This window comes from Lactuca serriola, chromosome 9 (assembly GCF_051521515.1).
Source record: "Lactuca serriola cultivar US96UC23 chromosome 9, Lser_US96UC23_V15, whole genome shotgun sequence".
Classification (NCBI taxonomy): Eukaryota; Viridiplantae; Streptophyta; class Magnoliopsida; order Asterales; family Asteraceae; genus Lactuca; species Lactuca serriola.
Window position 1 is genome coordinate 145,574,712 of NC_136416.1, and position 20,068 is coordinate 145,594,779.

General features: G+C 34.5%; 1 long non-coding RNA gene across 6 annotated transcripts; it reads right to left on the reverse strand.

The window, feature by feature from the left end:
- Positions 1-12,528: 12,528 nt before the first annotated feature.
- LOC145072662 (uncharacterized) lies at positions 12,529-18,547 on the reverse strand. Of its 6 annotated transcripts, none has more exons than XR_013691089.1 (8): positions 18,094-18,547; positions 17,840-17,922; positions 16,697-17,378; positions 15,992-16,145; positions 15,343-15,425; positions 15,137-15,257; positions 14,723-14,905; positions 14,032-14,329 (listed from the first exon to the last, which is right to left on the reverse strand). It is a non-coding gene; the product is annotated as an uncharacterized LOC145072662 (long non-coding RNA). The 6 variants fall into 6 exon arrangements; XR_013691092.1 differs by lacking the exon at positions 17,840-17,922 and having other exon boundaries at positions 16,697-17,063; positions 17,292-17,378; positions 18,094-18,546; XR_013691090.1 differs by lacking the exon at positions 17,840-17,922 and having other exon boundaries at positions 16,697-17,063; positions 17,150-17,378; positions 18,094-18,546.
- Between the last annotated feature and the right edge of the window lie 1,521 nt (positions 18,548-20,068).

The window sequence follows — 20,068 nt, forward strand, 5'->3', positions numbered from 1 at the left end:
TCAAGTGATTGATCTACAATGTTTTCACATACATAGACTAAATCTTACTCTCCATTTTCTCCTTCTATGTTATAGCCTTTAGGGCCTACCATAGCTTTCGATTGCTGGTACACTCTGATTGGTATCTACCAGTGACTCATATACCTCAGTAATATAAACTCTTATATAACTATGTATAATGTCCTCTATCAGATCTAAAAGGAAGAGGTGGAGGTATGTCATTTTCCTCAATAGCTCTTCCAATCCCGAATTGAATGCTAGGTCCAACTTTAGGCTCTTTGTTGGTTGACTCTTGAATCTTGTTAAGATAAATGTGGTTCCCACTAGCCCTTTTGGAAATCATCTCCCTCTATTGGAAGACTGCCCTTCGAGCAACATACACTTTGTTCTCAAAAGGATTGTTAAACAATTATCCAAAATGCTTGATGGGTTCTCCAACGAGATAACACATCTCTATTCTAAGTTCTAGAATGTCGAGCACTTCACGACAACCATAAGCCTCATAATCGTAAACTTGCATATGTGTCAGTGAGGAGTAAATCCCACTTCACATATCATAGATTGTTTCATGAACCTACTTAGTTGGTACAAGATCAAAGGACTTCTCGTAACATTATTCATGGTACAATCCATGAATTTGTAGTAAACATAGTGCGACTCATCTAACACAAAATCAATCAATGATTTGTTTCTCTACCCAACTAAGACTTCCTAGTGGTAGTGTTCTGGGTGGAGATAGATCATGAAACTCTTTCATAATTACTTAGATGATCGATAAGGTTTTGGACTGAGATGCTCATTATGAGTGTCTGATCCTATTGCCCAATTGATTCTTAACTTTGCTTTATAAGAGCTCTAAACATATGAATGGTTCCAGACTGATGTTCATACGAAACTGGTCTCACCATGTATTGTGGTAAATCTGAATGGTCCACTAGTGCAAACTAATTCCAACAGATATTCACATCACCCAGTGATGTATTTATCATGAAACTTGAGTTCAAATGATATAAAATCCGATCCAACTGGATACTTGGTAATGTGTTTCTCATTTATGTATCCAAGACTATGATTCCACAAATACATTTCACCCAAACCTTTTGGATGTATTTGAATCAGTACGTATTGTGGTCAATCTGAACGATCCATTAGGTAAACTAATTTCAATAGATATTTGTACCACAATAATGCACCTTATTCAAATATTCGAATCAATTTTGAACTATTGCTACTATACTAGTTTCATAGATTTCATGACTTTCTTTTAACATGTAAGAATGCTCTACATTTAAATAATTCAGAACTATCACATGAAACAAAGTATAAACAGTTTCAATTATAAGACCATAGACTAAACATTTGGAAATGAGTTGTCTTTTGATCCTTTGAACACTGCAAGGGCTTGACATTCATGATCAAATTATCTTCTCCATGTTTCGGTATTCTTACTTCATTTTAGTCACCGCACATTCTTACAAATGTTAGTACTTAATCCTTAGTAAAATACTCAATGTTTAGACGTAATGTTCTTATAGCATTAAAATTCATATATTTGATTGAACACCAAACATGGAAAAACTAGTTACTTTTGATCCTATGGAAATTAGCAAAGGATCTTGATCAATAATCAAATTTAACTTCTTCATGTTCCAGTCCTTTCACCTCAAATATATATATATATATATATATATATATATATATATATATATATCTTGGGCATGTATGCTTTCTATGTCCTTTCTTGTTATGGAAACAAACAGCTATCAGAACATGTCTAAGAATAAGCCTTCCTTTATCCTTGGCATTTAGGCCTAGATTATGTATACCACCACTAATTAGCTTTTAAACCATGGGCAATTGACTTTCTTCTTCTTGACACTTCTATTCATGATAACAAATATATGGGAGTATTTGAAGTTTGAGTTTCTATTATTGGCCATGTTAGTTCTAAAAGAAAACCTCAACATGCTACATAACTTCTACATAGACATTCCAAGTTGTTCGTATCAAAATCAAAGTAAACTGATCATATGTACATGTTAGCTAGTCGACTAACCCTAGTCAACTCCTAATTCAAGGAAGTTCCATTTTACTTCAATATGTTAGTTTACAACGTAGATTTGATAACTGCTCTTTCTAACAATTTAGAATGCAATGTTTGAAGTAACCAAGGAAGAGCTTTATCAAAGGCATGATCTTTCCTTTCGTTTATGAGAACTATTCCCAAACTACAAGTTTGACAAGATTGATCATCCTCATAGCTAATCCTTTTAAAGATTTTATAGCAATAGATTTTAGTGGATACGGTTATAGACATCATTCAGTATCAATTTCCATTTTAGTTTGTTTCATTAATCCTTAGAAAATAATTACCCTAAATAAAATTATGTAAGAAGTCTAGGATCCATATTTGGCTCCATGATGTGTAAAGGGATGTGGTAAACATGCCATAAAGTTATTTAGGTAGGCAAAGCCTTTTGCCAATTTCGATCACCACAAAATTCCTAGATCTTTGAGATTCAATGACTATCAATGGCATGTTAATCTCGGATTATGTTTATCTCAAATTCAGTGGAGGGGTTGTTGCGGATCATTGAACAGATGGTGTATCTTCCATACAAAATTGCATGGTCCCCGGCTCAAGCTACGCTTGAGATTCACGAGTTCCACATCATTCTCTACCTATAGTCTCAAATTGACGTGTTGATTAACCAATTGAGCTCCATCAACAAGTTATAAAGAGAATGTGCAACTTTTATGGATATCATAAGATTCACATTACATAGATTGTGAACTAACCATACAAAATCGCATGGTCCCTGGCTCATGTTACGCTTTGAGATTCGCGAGTTCCATATCATTCTCAACTATACTCTAGATTGATGTGTCACTTAACCACACGAGCTTCATCAACAGAATATAAAGAGAATGCGCAATTTTCATGGATAATATGATACTCACTTTTTATTAATAAAACGAGATTTTGTTTTATACTTGTATTTAGAATACCTTTAGATTGACCATTATCACTATTAAACCATTTCGGTAACTCTATTATCAAAATGAAATAGGGCAGTGAGGGTGGTAAGCGTGAAACATATTAAAAACCGACCTCATTAGGAATCATAGAGACCTCCTTAAACTCCTACATCAGAATGGGTGAACCTAGTCATGGTAAGACTGATAATGTCAATATTTAAAACATAAGAGGGCGCATGTTCTAACTTTCTTATACATATAATAGACACAATTAATTAGAAATAATAATAGACACAATTCTAATATATATAATGGGTAAATTTAAAACTCTTTAAATTTAGTTGTCTATTATTAATTCTAATTACTTGCAACGACGCAATGTAAAAATTAATAAATCATGAGGGAATAATATTCAAATTTATAAATCTCTATTATAAATAATATTAAATATTTAAATTCACCATTTAAATAATAAATAAATATTCAAATTCAAATCTCTATTAGATAATATTTATTATTTTTCCAGATTTAAAACATTTTAAATTTGGTATATATCCATATTTAACAAACCTTCAAATTTGAAAAATGAAAAATAGGAAAACCCTAATCTGGCAAGCTCACGTCGTGAGAAGCAAGCTCTCACATTGTGAGCTGCAACTAAGGGTTTTAACAATTATGAATTTTTCAATAATTCTTCTTTCATTCAATTTCAAACAAGCATTTACATAAAATATGGATCTAGGGTGAATAAAATCATGAACCAATGGTTCAGAAATCATTGTTGGGTTTTCTACGCATCAAGTACACTCTAAACTAGGTAGCAGAAAAATCAAAACTACGATATACCTAAGTTTACACGTAACCTATGGATCTATGGTTTCATATTAATTACATATACCCTATGAAAACATAAAACATAAGGAAGAATAGCATATCTATTTCGTAGCCCTTGATCTCCATGCTTGAGATCTTGATCCTCCATGAAGTTGCTTGGATGATAGGACCGAAACCAGAATCCCTCAAATGGTATCACACCCAATGACACCAAGGAGAGAAATAAAATAACCAGGATAACGGTTAATTTCACAAACCCTAAAAGGGTTAGAAATCGTCCCTAAGAGGGGGGAGAAGAAGGGTTGACGAAACTTCAAGTCAAGGTGTAAGAAAGAATGAAATCCCTAAGGCCCTATTTATAGCCGTGGATCCCTTCCTAGCTTTTGTACTCCTTCCCATGTGGGATAGGAGCCTAACCACAAAATTCACTCCTTTTCACATGTGGGATGAAGTGATTTCATTAAACCCTAATCCCATAAGGGTTCTGGAACATTTCTGATTAACCAACTATCTATTAACGAATATTCAAGCCTTTAATTAATTAAACTGTTAATTAATTCCCAAAACATTTTTCGATTGGTTTATAATTAATTATTAACCATAATAACTAATAAACCAATTTCTCCTTTTATTTATTCTACTTAATTTGGGTCTTCAAGGAAACCCAAAAGGACCCTGATATTATTAGAAATATCACCAATAGTTAATGACCTTGGACACTCTTCCAACGGTTGCAACAATTAATAAAATAAACCAACTCAAAAAGCTTTCCTTTTCCTATTTTGGCTACCAAATTTCGGGATATAAACAGTCCCATAAGGAGTTGTTTTCGAGTGTGTTAAAATCCAAGAAAAACTCTGTCTTTCTCCTTAAAAGCCTTGTGTTTCAACCCTCTTTTTGGTAACATACTTTGGAATCCAAGAAAACTAGGTGATTACATGAACTTTATCACTTCTTTTTGCCAAAAAAAAATTTGTTGTAAATAAAATTTGATGAGGTCTAACTTATTAATCCATGTCTTTATGTATTAAGACCTCCCAAAAGACACTTAAATCTCAAGCTTTGGTAGAACCGGAAATGTCACGAATCTCTCTCAAACATAACTAACGTTACGCGATGAGGGTGAGTTTTACAACCACCTTTATCTATTTAAATCTTTCGGGGGAGAGTACACGCCACCGTAAGTTTACGTTATGATTTATGTTCATTTACGTTCCCATTTATTTTACATTCATTCACATTATTCGTTAATATTCACAAACATTTTACATCCATTCTTAATGGTTATCATATTTAATCAAGTTATATATATATATATATATATATATATATATATATATATATATATATATATATATATATATATATATACTCATATCATTTTATGTCCCTTTGTTACATAAAATGATTATAGTATATATATATACACATGTTTTATACATAAAATTACATATGTATCAAATGAGATATACAAAAGTAATTGTATAGACAGTAATAAAATACGATCATATAGTTTGTATGTAAAAGTGTCATATATATATATATATATATATATATATATATATATATATATATATATATATATATGCTTTGTTAGATAAATGGTTGTATATGTATACATTCATATATCAAAAGAACGTAAAAGGCAATGTTATATGTGTTCATTAAAATGGTTTCTTTATGTATGTACATGTTTAAATTATTTTATTTTTTGCATGCATTTTACTACTAGAATTGTACAGGTTTAGATTGTTAAGGTTTTGGTTTGTTTCACTTAAGTTGAAATCTAGTTTTAGTCGAAACGCAGTCGTTATGCTGTCCAATTTAGATAGGAAAACTTTTGTAGCTTTACACTTTACACTTAAAGTTCATTAAGCCTTACAACCAATATTTTCCGAACATAAACAATTGTAGAATTGTAACTAATCTTGGGTTTTTGTGGGAGTTCTTTCATTCATCAAACTAAGAAAACAAACTTACTAAAGACCTCTGTAATAACCATTAATCCAATGTGATCGAAGAATGTTGTGTATTGATTTATATGGGTTGAAACCCCTGTTTGTGGTTGCTAACTACAAACCTCGTTTGACGAGACAAAACGGACACTAACTTCTTGGTTTTATCTTACTTTTTTTATCATGATGTTGATGAAGTGTCGTTGGTACAACAAGCACCAACCTATTTATTGTGCTTCACGGAGGCAAATTTAAGTCATATAGCTCGGCTGTAACTCCACATAGCCTGGAGTTCATTTCAATAATACTAATACAATTTAAAATAGAACTATATATAGTATAAGGATTTACTCTTAGATCATTATTAAGTGTAATGTTTTTTAAATAAAATAAACACGAAATCATGTTGACTTCAACTTATAGTTCACAAGTGAATCAATATCCATACTTGTAAGGGATTACAAGTACAGTTACACTTAAGTCATGGAAAAACTTCTCAGTGTTATTTCACGTCTTGAATTATAAAAGTAACATTTTTATATAATCTGATAACTGGTTATTTTTATAAAATTGCTTTTAACAAAACAAACAGAGTCAAAACCTGTAAAACTCACCAACAATTTTTGTTGACGTATTTTTAGACGTGTGTATTCTCAGGAATTTAGAAGCTAGATTTCAAGCTTCGTGAGTTATGGAATAACCTATCTTTCCTTGTCTTTTGTTGTTGGCCAACCTGTTCAAGCCTTTTGTTATTGTTAAATTAGGCTTTGCTAAGCTTGTTTTGTAAAGTTTCATTTTTGAAGTTTAAAATCCTTGTATTAAAAGCTATGAAGACATGTAATGTTATTTAAGTTTTGTATTGTTCAATGTATGTTTGTTAACCGTGATCCAATTTTCAACGTCACAACCTCAGTGCTTCCACTGTCGGCCGAGGTATGATAGATTGGTATTATAGCTAATGACTGTAGCGAACTAGTACTTTCTTAGGAAAGCACGAATATAGTCTAGGGCTTACTCTCGTAGGATTAGGTATACCCCTATCAAACATCATTAAACACTTAGGCTCACTCTTTAGACCTACGAAGATGTATACGCCAACTTTATTTTCATAAACCACTAATTAATAAATATTATCAATTTATATATAAAACTCTAACCCTCAATAAAGATACAACGAAAGGTTTTAGGTCAGATACTTTAGCTAAGTTTTATTGTACATGGGCCGAACCACATATGAACACTGGTCACCTTGGTTAGACTGATGCGTAATTGAACTTAGATTCGGTAGATGATAGACTAAAGTGCTTGGAAATTCTAAAGGAATCAAGGAAGATCACAGTTCAAAATGCTTAGGAAATCTCAAAAGTTTTGGTAAACACCTTACAAATATTTGGTAAATATCTACTTCAAATCCTCATAAAAATCTTGCACTCATAAACACCAATCGTTTTTGGTGTTTAATTCAAAATTCTAATTACTCGGCTATGATGCTTTATGAATACTCCTATTAGATATATTATGAATACCTTACAAAATACGTGCACTTGCAGATCATTAGGGATTTCAGATTAGATATTTAGTTAATCTATATCTTTCTCATGTGAACCCCTGTAACGCCCGTAGATCCGGGCTAGTCAATTTAGAGATAATAGGGGTCAAAAATAAATTTTCGACAAAAGATTATTTAGAATAAATAATCTTAACCAAGTTTTAGAATATGTCTAAAGGATTCCGTACATATAAAGAACGCCGAAATCCGAGTTATAACGAAAAACTTATGACCCGTCGAAGTTTCGCGACGGAACCGACACGATACCTGGAAGCGTAATTAGTGAATTTACGGTAGAGCGACTTTTATCCTTAGCGATCTAAACAAAAGTCATAGAATACGTTAAACCGAGAGCATCCATAAAAAGAACGCCCAAATCTGACTTCGTATGAGAAAGTTATAATTTTTCGAAGTTTCGGCTTAACGGTATACAGTCCAAAACTCGAATTTTAGATCTCATTAATAGGAATTCAACGGTAAAAAGACAGACGAAAAGACAGATGAAAACAGAGTCCGTATGTAGAAGTTATGAATTTTACACGGATATTTAACAATATAATCTCCTCGTACTGTTAAAGTTAAGATCGCTCGAGAATTAGCCAGCAAAGTCAAAATGAAAGTTGTAGATCTTATTTTTACCTACGCGTGGATATAAAGAACGTCAAAAACGGAGCTCGTATGTGAAAGTTACGGATTTTAGACGTCGGAAGTGTGTTGTGCGAAAATGGGTGATGTGGCACAATCTTGGTCATTGCTTTCTCCCCAAGTCTTGCCACTAGATGGTGACATGTGGCACCAAGTTCAGCCATTTTTCACCCTATAAATAGAACCTCTCCCACCCTCATTTTCTTCACACATTTCCCATTTTTTCTTCTCTTTACTCTCTCTAGAACCTCTCTCTAGCCCTGAAAACCCCCGAAAATCCTAGGGAACCTCCCTAGCACGAGGCGGAATCCCCGGAGTGCTCGACAGCTCTGAGAAAAAGAGATTTTCGGCTCGGGAACGCTGCTCCAAGCAAAGCCCGATTTTCTATAAAATCCGCTGTAAGTGAGCTACACCTACGCTATTTTTAATATAACTTTTATTTAATTATAGTAACGTTATTAGGAACTTATAATAAGTACTTGGACTATTATTATAGGTTATATAAGTATTGTTTAACGCTTATATAATAGTAATAATAGCTAGAGTATTAATTAGTCTCGGTGAATAATAGACTAAACTCTAGTGGTAATAATACTAGGTTTCGTCGAAAGAATTTTTTTTTTTAAGAAGCGAAGCACTGTCTGAGTTCGGAATCACCACCTTTTCAGGTGAGTGCATGGTCCCTTTCATTTTACACATATATATGAAGTATTAATATAAATTACGTGCTATGTGTGCATATTGTCTGAATATTTGTTGTCTATGATGGGTGAAATATTTTTTATACACGTTTTAAATGATTTAAATTGTATATGTATTTTATATCTACAAAACGTGTTGGGTAAAACATCGATAGATGTAATAGTTGCTGTGTGACCAAATAAAATAATGAGATGCCTCGATATAGATGTTATTGATGATCCAGTCATCTAGCGGAGTATAGATGATGACCACGGACTATTCTAGCCAGTCCAGTGGAATGCTAGCAAGCTCGCAACCTGTAGGTGTTTATTTGAACAGTGTGCTCACCAGCAGTACTACATCCCCCACATGGTTGCCTTATTTGACATGAATTGCTGAGGAACCCCCAAAGCATGTGTTGTCACCCCGATGAAAGTCCTTAGACTAGGTCCCTTGTGTTAGATGTTTTAGAGACGTAAAGTGAGGATAACGTGAACGGGTAATCGAGTTGTTTGGTTTGATAAAGTTAATAAACTTATTTATTGTGGGTTGAAAACCCTACGTACTCCCCAGGTTTCCCAACCAGACCCACTATGTTTATTTATATCACAGGTGTTGATATGAAGTCACAATACACTGAGAGATTAAGAAGATATAAATCACTAGTGATAATTAATGTAAGTTCTGTTTATGCTTATGTTTCTGTATTAACGATGACATCCCAAATGTTTTAAAATGAATAAAAATATTTTTCTTCGGAAATGCTTTGATAACGTATTTATCATGTTTTACTGGGAACAAATTCCGCAACATTTTTATTAAAAGAGGTACTCTGATTTTTATAAAGCATAAACAAAATCGGTCTTTTCTGGCCGTGAAAATGGGGATGTCACAACCGCCTACATATGTTTGAACCATGCAAATTCAAAATAGGGCACCTGCACTTAACCTTCGTATTATGTGGCCCTTTCGAAAGTAAAAACATCATAATCATAAAAAATGCAAAACAAGAAAGTTATAGGAAATTTTATCTAGTTTCAAAAAAACAGCTTGATTCAAATAAATCGGATCCCCAGAAGTCAAGATATAGTCAAAATATCGATTAGTGGTCAAATTTCTCTTTAATATTCTCTTCACGCTTTTGCACAGTACATGATGTTTTCCTTTCACTCATTATCCGTGTAAATTCCAACCATCCTTTGTAGTGATGTATAGTTACCTGCCCACAATAATCATAGTGAACCTATATTTGGATGAATCCCATGTCAAATTTAACATGTTTAACATATTTCTGGTATTATCGCTTATATTTACAATGATATTTTCACATGACTAATTTTTCCTTGAACCAATTGTTATAAGACGAAACAATGTCTCACAATAAATCAATAAGTAAGCATCTATCAACAAAAAAATCACTTAGCATAGCTACAATTTAGTTAATGATTGAACAAAAAATTGGTAACACTTTGGCCACTTATGAAACCAATAAGAACAACTTCTCTAAATCAAGTGGGGTTGAAAGCAGTATCCATGGAAGTAATAAGGACATTCCAAAGGCTTGCACATACAAAAAATTCATAAACTACAAACCCGGTTCATTCTACCACAATGAAGGAGTGGTTGGAATGACACCCTGGATTGAAAATATGGAATCAATATTTCATAACAATTCATGTGCAAAAAATTATCGTGTTAAGTTTGCCACTTGTACTTTTATCGATGCAACCCTTACCTAGTGGAACTAGTATACGGAAATTGTGGCCATTCATTCCGTTTATGCTATAACTTGGGAAGTACTAAAGATAATGATCATAGAAGTACATTGCCCTAGAGATGGGATACAAAAATTGGAACAAGAATTGCGAGACTTAACCATGAAAGGAACAGATATTGTAGCTTACTCATTCCGATTCGACAATCTCATAATGCTATTCCTGAGTTTTGTAACTCCAAAGGACAAAAAAATCGATAGGTATATAAAAGTTCTAACTCTACCAATACAATATATGGTTGCATATCTCCTATCCAACACCTATAATCATTCCAAGAAATTGGCTATTAGTCTGACAAACTCGTTAGTCTATTAAGAAACCATGATCAAGAAAGAGGATGCCACTAGAGGTGAAGATAATAAAAGGAAATATGAGGGTAGATCCATGAGAACCACAAGCCAACCTTCTCAAAAGAAGCAAAACACCAGGAAAATTCATGACGCACCAACCCCTCCGCATAAACATTATAACATGAAGCAACTGTTATGCAACCATTGCAACCGCCATCACAAATGTCACTACTTCTTCTGCAACAAGTGCAACAAAAAGGGACACACTGAAAACTTTTACAGAAACCCAACATCTACCAAAGAAAACCAGGGTATGAGTATTGGACTAGGCACTGGTGGAGGAAAAGATTGTTATGAATGTGGTGAAAACGGACATTTTAAGAGGAACCGACCGAGGCTAAAGAACCAAGAAGTAAAACTCGAGCCAGATCAATCATGATCTAGACAAGAGATGAAATCCAAGAACCATCAGAAATAACTAGTATGTTTCTCTTTAATCACTTGTAAGTTAAAGTACTTATTAACTCAAACATGCGTAAGAGTTTTATGAACCCTGAACTTAAGCATACTAGGTCACAAACCCAGTAGACTGAACGAAGCCTTTAGATTATAGACAACTAGTGAACTATCGAAAATATACATACAAAATTCTAATAAATTTCATCCTAACATATAACAAATCATGTTTTTCACGTCAATCTCATGCGTATATCCATCGAAATTGCAGTGTCATTTTCTATATAAAATGATTTGCCTGTGTCACGTTAAATTATTGTACTACAAAAACATTATACAAACCCCCCCCCCCCCCCTTTTATCTAATAAAGTAACCATAAATGACCAATCTATCCCCATAACTCACGCGAATTTCAAACCAAAGATTTAACATCATCATAGGTATGAATTGGCTATCTTTCCAGCATATCAAGATCTTGTGTTATGAGAAAACTGTGTGACTGAACCTACCCAGTGAGGATACCATGGCTATTTATGGTGACAAGTCGAAGAAGAATCTAAAGTTTCTTTCTTGCACTGAAAATCAGAAATACCTACCCAATAAGTGCTACACCATCTTTATAGATAACATGAGTCTCCGATACATCCTTAATCATTAAGAACCCAACAAGAGACAAAAAGGAAAGAACAAAACTTTGAATGATTATGAATGAGAGATTCATTATTCTTTCTAGTAAGGCAAAACATCATATTTTAACAACATTTAAGTAGGGATCGAAAGAATGACTTAGTCCTCCCAGTTTTTTGACAAATAAAGAAACGTATAAGTTAGAAAAGCTAACCAAGACCTATATTAATGAAATAATCAAAAACACATTAGATTCCAACTGCGGTCATCTCAGATAGTGGTAATAGATTCACCTCACAATTTTGACAATCATGGTAGAAATCCTCGCGAACTCGTCTGGGTATGAACATAGCTTACCATTCTCAAATGGTCAAGACCATATAAACCTTTGGGAATATGCTTCGCACTTGCGTAATAAACTTTATAGATGCATATAATACTCAATACCCTTGCATGAGTTTTCCTAGAACAATAATTATAAAATTGACATAAAAGCCACCCCTTTTAAGGCTTTGTATAGAGGAAAGTGCTAATTCTCAATATGTTGAGCAATGGTTGAAGATACGAAACAAAATAGAAAACATCAAAGTAGCATATTACATAATGATCTAGGAATCACTAATGAGATTATAGAAAAGATTGGATAAACCAAGGAACAATTAAAGATTGGACACAAACATCGGAAGAACTATATAGAACAAGAAACGCACGTCTCTCGATTTCCAATAGGGAGACTGTATAACTTTAAACACCCACTCTTTTAAAGGAATAATACAGTTTAAAGAATACGGCAAGTTAAACCCGCGGCACAAAGGAAATTCAAAATTTTTGAGAAAATTGGTCCTATTGTTACACTCGAGTCCTGGTAAATTTCTCTCCTAGTCCTTCAATTTATAATTTTAGTAGTTTTGGCCCTTACGCGGGGCATACCTGGACGGTATGCTAGGCGTATGGGGTTTAAGTGGAAACAACGCCGTTTTTAGAAGTACGTTGGGTGTACTCTGGGTACGCAGGGTGTACACCGTCTGGACACAAACCCTAGTTTTTAGGGTTTGGACCCTATATATTGCACCTTCAGTCCAATGCCCTCATTTCGTTTCCATCCCCATCACTTGAAACATTGTCCCTTGCAAACCCTAGCCCCATTGTTCCCTTAAAAGTGTGTTTTTGTGTGTTTCAAAGGAAGAAGAAGATGGTGATGAAGCTTGGAAGCTAGAAGCAAGCTTGGATCTGAAGGTCTTACATCATCCTCAACCTCCAAATGGTATAAATTTTAGTCTTCCCATCACCGATCTGCCTTTTTCCATGTCGATGCCTTCGTTCTCCCACTTCTCCATTTGTGTGTCCTCCTCCTCCGCTCAATAGACAATTGGAGATTTCGTTTCCCTTTCCCCTTTTTTCTTCGTCGAGCATCGCCATAGAACCCCCCACCTGCTGCGTTTCCAATATACTCCTTTCGATGCCCTCCATCTTCGACTCGATTTCGCACTAGAGGAGGTTTTGGTTGTCAATTTGTGTTTCATTTCCTTGAACCAGTCAAGCACCGGAGACGTTCGTATTTCTACTTTTGTTTTCCTTTCTCGATCAAACAAGGATCCAACCCTCTGCCCTTTTATGTCCCGAAAACCAACCACACCCTGAGTGTGTCGCTTTTGATCGATCACCGCCCTCCCTTTAACCCTCACCGATCGACTGTCGAGAACAAGGAGGGAAGCAGCGGAGCCACCCACTACCACCAATTGCTGCTTGTTGCCACCACTTACCTGCTGATGCCGATGAATTCCAACCACCACCTCGCTATTTTCAAACCAAGAGAAGCATCGGAGGTGCTCCTCCCTCTGGATGCAAGTTCAGTCGATCGTCAAATCCTCTGAGGCTCCAACTGCTGCAATCGCATTTTGATTTTTACTAGTCAAACGTCAAAGAAAACCCAAACCTTATTTTAAATTAATCAAAATAAACCCTCCTTTGACAAAACATTACGAAATCAGTCCCAATCTCCAAACATGTTATTCATTCTACGAAATGCAATAAATCTAGTTTATAAAAATGTTATTTAACAATTTAACATATCGTTACAAATAAACTAATATAAACTTTCTGTATACGTATTATGGTTATTTTATCATGAAATAACTAATCCACACAACAAATGCTACATGATACAAAAATGTATGATTTTTATGTGACATCGTATGTCATAAAAAGCGCGTCATAAAACTTTATAGTATTTCAAGGATTCAAGCTATTAATATGCATGTATATTTATATGTTTAATTACACAACGCTTATACATGTTCATATGTTCATTACTTTGAAACATTCATCTTTATAAACTTGAGTACATTACACTTTTACATACATGCCAAGCATACTCCGCTTTTATAAACTTTATACAATGAAATTAATTATGCCTCGTGACTTAATCACAACTAGATGCGTACCCCCGCGTTGCGGGGGTTGGAAGCTGCTGCTTTTGTGTACAACTATACTTCATTGCCTTAATTGGTAGTCGCAGTAAAGTATGTTAGTATTCTCTGCAATTCGCCCATTTATGTAAAGACTTAATAAAATAGAAGAAAACTTTCCGAATGCAAACTAACCATTTCTATAACAAAACTGTGTTCTTCAAATGTTGAATTCATGAAATTATCATATATATTCGATTAGTTACACAGCGAAAGTCGTGTTTTTCAGAAACCCCAAAACACACGAACATAACAAAAAAAAAATCAAGGGCTAATGTTGCAATTTTTTTGGAATTAAAGCAACCGATTGCATTTTAACAAATGTAGCAACAACTGTCTTCTTTTATTTCAGGTCATTAGATGTAGGAGATACTATATTAGGATGTGCTAATCCTCATTGTTATTTCATATAGATAACAAACCCCGGTAACCTTTATTATAAAGAGAACCAAAAAAAATTACCATGTCAGACCGAATGCTTCTTAAAGAAGTCATATTTGTCACTGGCTAATTGTTGAAGAACCAAACCAGCAGAAAAATCGTGTAAGCCATCCTTCGCCTTTTCGAAATATTTTGCAGATTGAACTAAGAAACTATCTGATAAAAATTCTTCAAAATTTTCACACGTGGTGTACTTGCAAACAGCTGTGACACGCAACTTCATAATGAGATTGTTTAAATTACCAAAAAATGTTCTGTTAAAGAGTACACACAGTAATTAAGTAGCATTTTATAAGTATGACTGTGTGTATGTGCATCTGAGGAAGTGATTTGAGGTTCTAATGCATCCGTTGAATATAAACTCATGTTAACACCACAAACCTTAAAGACAAATATAAAAGCAATCAAGAACAAAAAACTATATTGGATATTAACCTTCTTGAGGTGTCTTTTACTGCATAATCCCCAAAAGTAATCCCATTTGAAGGAGGTATCAACCACTCCTGTTTGAGGGCTTATGGTTTGTCTGCAATGTGGATACTCGAACTAAATCAACCTACAAAATTTAAAATTGAAGCCAAAAAATGTATCAAATCTTTATCGAAACTTGGACGCAATTAAATGACGAATGGGAAAGTTACCTGAATGAGTTGTTGGTGAAGAGACCAAGGGAACTTTTCCTTGTATGTAACATCGACATCGTCTTTTTACTACTACATGCAATCTGTAATCGAATTGTTTTGTAGGAACAGGTTAAGACTAAATTACAAATTTAGTCCGTGTATGTAGCATTTTTTTGGTTTAGGTCCAAAAAGAAATCTTCTTGCAATTTTTGTACCTATTGGAAGGTTTCATATCAATTTTGGTGCGTGAATCATTTATTTTAAGTACTTGTCTGTTATTTAAAAAAAAAAAGACCATTTTGCCCTTGGACCAAACCCAAAAAGGACGGTATAACAGAGGGACCAAATTATAATTTAATCTCGAATTCATTATTAAACTATATTCTAAGTCATAACGTATTTTATTGTTGATCATCTTAAGATGTGAATAGTTAAGTGTAACTACTCATATATTAAGTTTTTTACAAAAACCATTTTATCCTTACCCTTTGGACCAAACTCAAAATAGAGCGTATACCACAGGGACCAAAATCTAATTTAATCTTGATTTTATTATTCTATATCATAATGTATTTTACTTTTGATCGGCTTAAAATATATAAGGAATTAAATTATTTTACATTTAAAGCTATTATTTTAATTTATAAATAAATAGAAATGAGCATACAGAATCTTTTTGCACAATAATTTGTCATCAGGCAATAACGTTTTGTCCAAGATGGTTTGCCTTGTTGAGGTGTGAAAACTTCTTCCTTTCTTCTAGAAAGTGTAGATTCCAATGAGTACAATGTTGTGAATGCCGGTTTATTATCGTCTTCAACCTTAACATAGTAAAAAAATAAAAGTTAAAATTTTCAAAAAATAAATAAAAGTAACAATTAAGCATGCCTCAAATTTTGTTGATTGTTTTAGTCAACCATAATAACAGTTCTAAGTAAATAAACATACAAAAACCACAATCAGAATTTAAATGATTTTAACAATAAATAAATCTCAAAGCCACCAATCAAGTACCTATTCAATAAGTTAAACCCCAATCAAGACAATGAAGACAAACAGAGATTGAATTTTGTGAATATATTACTTTGTTTAAATAAGAAAACCCCCAAATCAAGATAAACACTCACACAGAAGGATATAGAATTTGGTGAATAAATTACTTTCTCGAAATATCATAACCCCAATCAAGTCAAACAAACATATGTAAAGATTGATTTTTGAAAGTAAAAAAAAAAAAAAAAAGACCAGTTTAAATAAAAAGGAACAAAAGAACAACATAAACACCTTTGGGAAAAACGGAAAGAATCGATGAAAATTGAAAACCGAAACAATAAACGTGAAAGAGATGACCAAAAAGTAGCAAAAAGTTTACCTTTTCTTTGTACATTTGTTTTTTAATCCACCAGCTTCTTCATATCTTCTGTTCTAAAGCCCACATGCCACCTTTTAACTCATTTTCTTCGCTCATATCGACGTCCATATCAAAATATCAAGCTACATACATTTCCTAAAACCTCTTTGTCTGCTGTAGATTAAATCCAACATCATCAAGAACTTAAAAGTCGAAAAGAACGATAGTTCACCTGATGTCGATTTGCAAAATCAATCGAATAGAAAAAAAAAAACCCCACTAATTATATAGATAAAAAATAAGCAATGTCAATGGCATGACAATGGAATTGGTCGAGGTTTCCAACCACCAATTTAATTACTTCTAGCAAGCTCATTGTTTGAATTTGCTGCATAAAAAGGAAATACAAATTAGGCCAGGGTCTATAATTATATAGATAAAAAGCAAGCAATGTCATATTCTTATTTTTATTACTTCCCCAACTCCACAAGAGGGTTTTAAAGAAGCTGTCTGATGATCGGACATGTTTAAGTTGGATTTATAGATCAGTTGCACTCATGTTTGGAGCAAAAACAAACAAAATCCATGAAAAAAAAAGAATTTTAAGCGCAAATACCATGGCAGAGATACACAAACCAAATAAGTTACACAAACAACAACACAATGGTGGAGTGATAAACCATCAATAATTGTCCTTGCGGTCCTGCAATCAAAATTATGAAGATGTTAGTTATGTAATTTGACAATCATCTTACCTATGGCTCCAACACTTGGCCTTATTTAGATATATAAGCTATCAGGTAAAAAAATTTCATAAATGTAATCAATGAATACTTTAAAACCTAGAACAGGGAACAGAAAAATAAATACAGGTTCAACTATTAAGCAATGAACACAGAAACGCAAATCTTCAGTGTGACATTTTGTCAAACACGTTGTGTGCAGCAAGAAAATACTAATGTTGAAATCATAAATTACATGTATGGTTGTAAATCAGTCAAAATCATGGAAAGAGGGAATAAAAATCAGATAACAGATAACAAATTTGCAAGAAAATTTATCTTCTTTCAGCGTAGAAATCACCTAGACACCAATGAAACACAGAAACAGGGTATTAGAATTTGCATCTTCGTGTTTCAGAGAAGGAAAATGTAGGAAAGTAACCTTAGTATGACACTTTTTGGTGGTAATATGAAGACCATTGTTCCCTTTGCTATCTTATACACTCAAAACAGTAGGATGGCAACCTTAAAAAAAAATGTAACGTCTCAAGATGAAAAATCAAATGAAGCAATAACTTAAACGACAGCATCACTCCCGACCTCTCCATCTCTTACATCTTTCTTCTTGTCCTAATCTTAAGTGAAACAGTGATGAAGTCCGATAGGGTTAACCATGTAGATAATTTTGAAACTTACCCAATCACAGGCAAATAGCAAGCGGTAAGGCATGGTAGCAAACCGTGTCCGAGAGATCCATTTCGTCGGTTGTGGCAGTCTAAAATGTGGAACGATTGGTGGTAATGGTAGAGGTACAGCTCACACGGTGGCGTTGTGGACACAGTGCGATGATGGTTGTGGGTCGCGAAGCGACAGGCCGACAGCGGTGGATTTCGAAGCCACACATATGTGTGTGTGTTTCAGCTGCCGTCTAATTCGATTTGCAGGCTAGATAGAGGAGGATAACGGAGGCGAGTTGAGAGGGTGAAGCTTTGAGAAGAATGAAATCGACGATGGGAGAAGCGACAGGAACACATATGTGTGTGTGTGTGTGTTTCAGCTGCCTTCTAAGTCGAGTGCTACAGAGAATGCAGACAATTCGGTGGAAACATTTGAAGATAGAACATAGAAGCATCGAGAAATCAAAAGAAAGTAAGGGGTATTTGTAAGAAAAGTCCCCTTTGTAAAAAAGAAACGGAATTGACAATTGATAGATAAACACGGACCATTTTTGTCCCATCGCAAATTTACTGTAGTAGGCTACATTCGGTCCAATGAAGCTTTGTAGCAGGCTACATTCGGTCACATAGCTCAGTTATAGAACTTATTATAAACATTAACTCGAATCTCTCTCACTCTCTCTCTCTCTCTTACTACAACTCATAAACTTGATTCTTTCAAAACCATTTTGAGCATAGATTTACTTTTACCAAGACACCTTTTGGTTTTTTAAAGTTTATTTAAATATGATTTACTTATAAAGAAAATACTTTTTGAACGCTTTTAAAAGTATCATTACTCCCATCGAAAGAAAATCTGTAACTCTCACCAACCTTGTGTTGACCCTCAAAATTACATGTATTCTCAGGAAATCACTAAACAGACATTCAAGACGGATTGGATTGCAGGTGATATAGTTACTAGTTGTTGTATGTCTATCTGATAAGGCAATCCATGTACTAATATTATTTGTAAGAACCTTTTATTCAAACATCAAGATGGAATGTACATGTTATTTTGTTTATTGTTTTACTTGTGCTATATGTTCAGTTTACATGTGATCCATGAACTTAGTCGCACAGCCTGACGTTTTCCACCTCATCGGCCTGGGGTGTGACATAATCTCTTAAATAATAATAATTAGACAACCATAAAGAAACTAAGACCCTTAGGTGGGGACTTAACTACAACTGCATCAGATGAAACTCGAGTCTCCTCAACCTGCAACTGAAATGCTCGACTCCTTGCCACTTGAGCCTCTACTCCGCCCTCACGACATTTGCGATCCTCAACGTAGCTGGGGAAGGTGCCCTCTTTGCTCCATTCGTCAACCTCGAACAATTATCCTTCTTGTGGGCCACCTAATTGCAGTGAAAACAAATTGGAATCAAACCTCGAGGACAATCCCTGCTAAAATAACTAGCATGGTCGCAACTAAAGCAGCCCCTCCCTTTCTCATGACAGCTCCCCTCGTGAGTTCTCCTACTCTTGACACAAAGCCCCTGACCCTTATGGCATCCCAATCGCAAATTGTGAATCTTAGGCCTCTTCTCTCAGCCCACTACGGTCTGAATCTACTCCGGCCCACGCCTCGACCGAAGATGCATCTTAATCTCCCGCTCCCAGGCTCCAGTAATCATATCAACCAAAGACTTGCAGCTCGACAGAATCATAAACTTACGAATATCATCCTGTAGCATATCATGGAACCTCAACTTCTTCATCTGTTCATCCATAGCGTACTATGGAACCAATAAAGTCCTCTATCTAAACTTGGCGGTGATCTCCACCATAATCTGTGTCGTTTGGCGAAGGTCTTGAAATTCGACACAAAACATGCCCAAGACATGGTCGCCATGGCCTCAGCTCCAAGAGAATGACCAAGCTTCTCCCTCAAGTCACGGGCTCCAACCCTCAGAAGCCAAGACACAAATCCCACTTTCAATCCCTGATG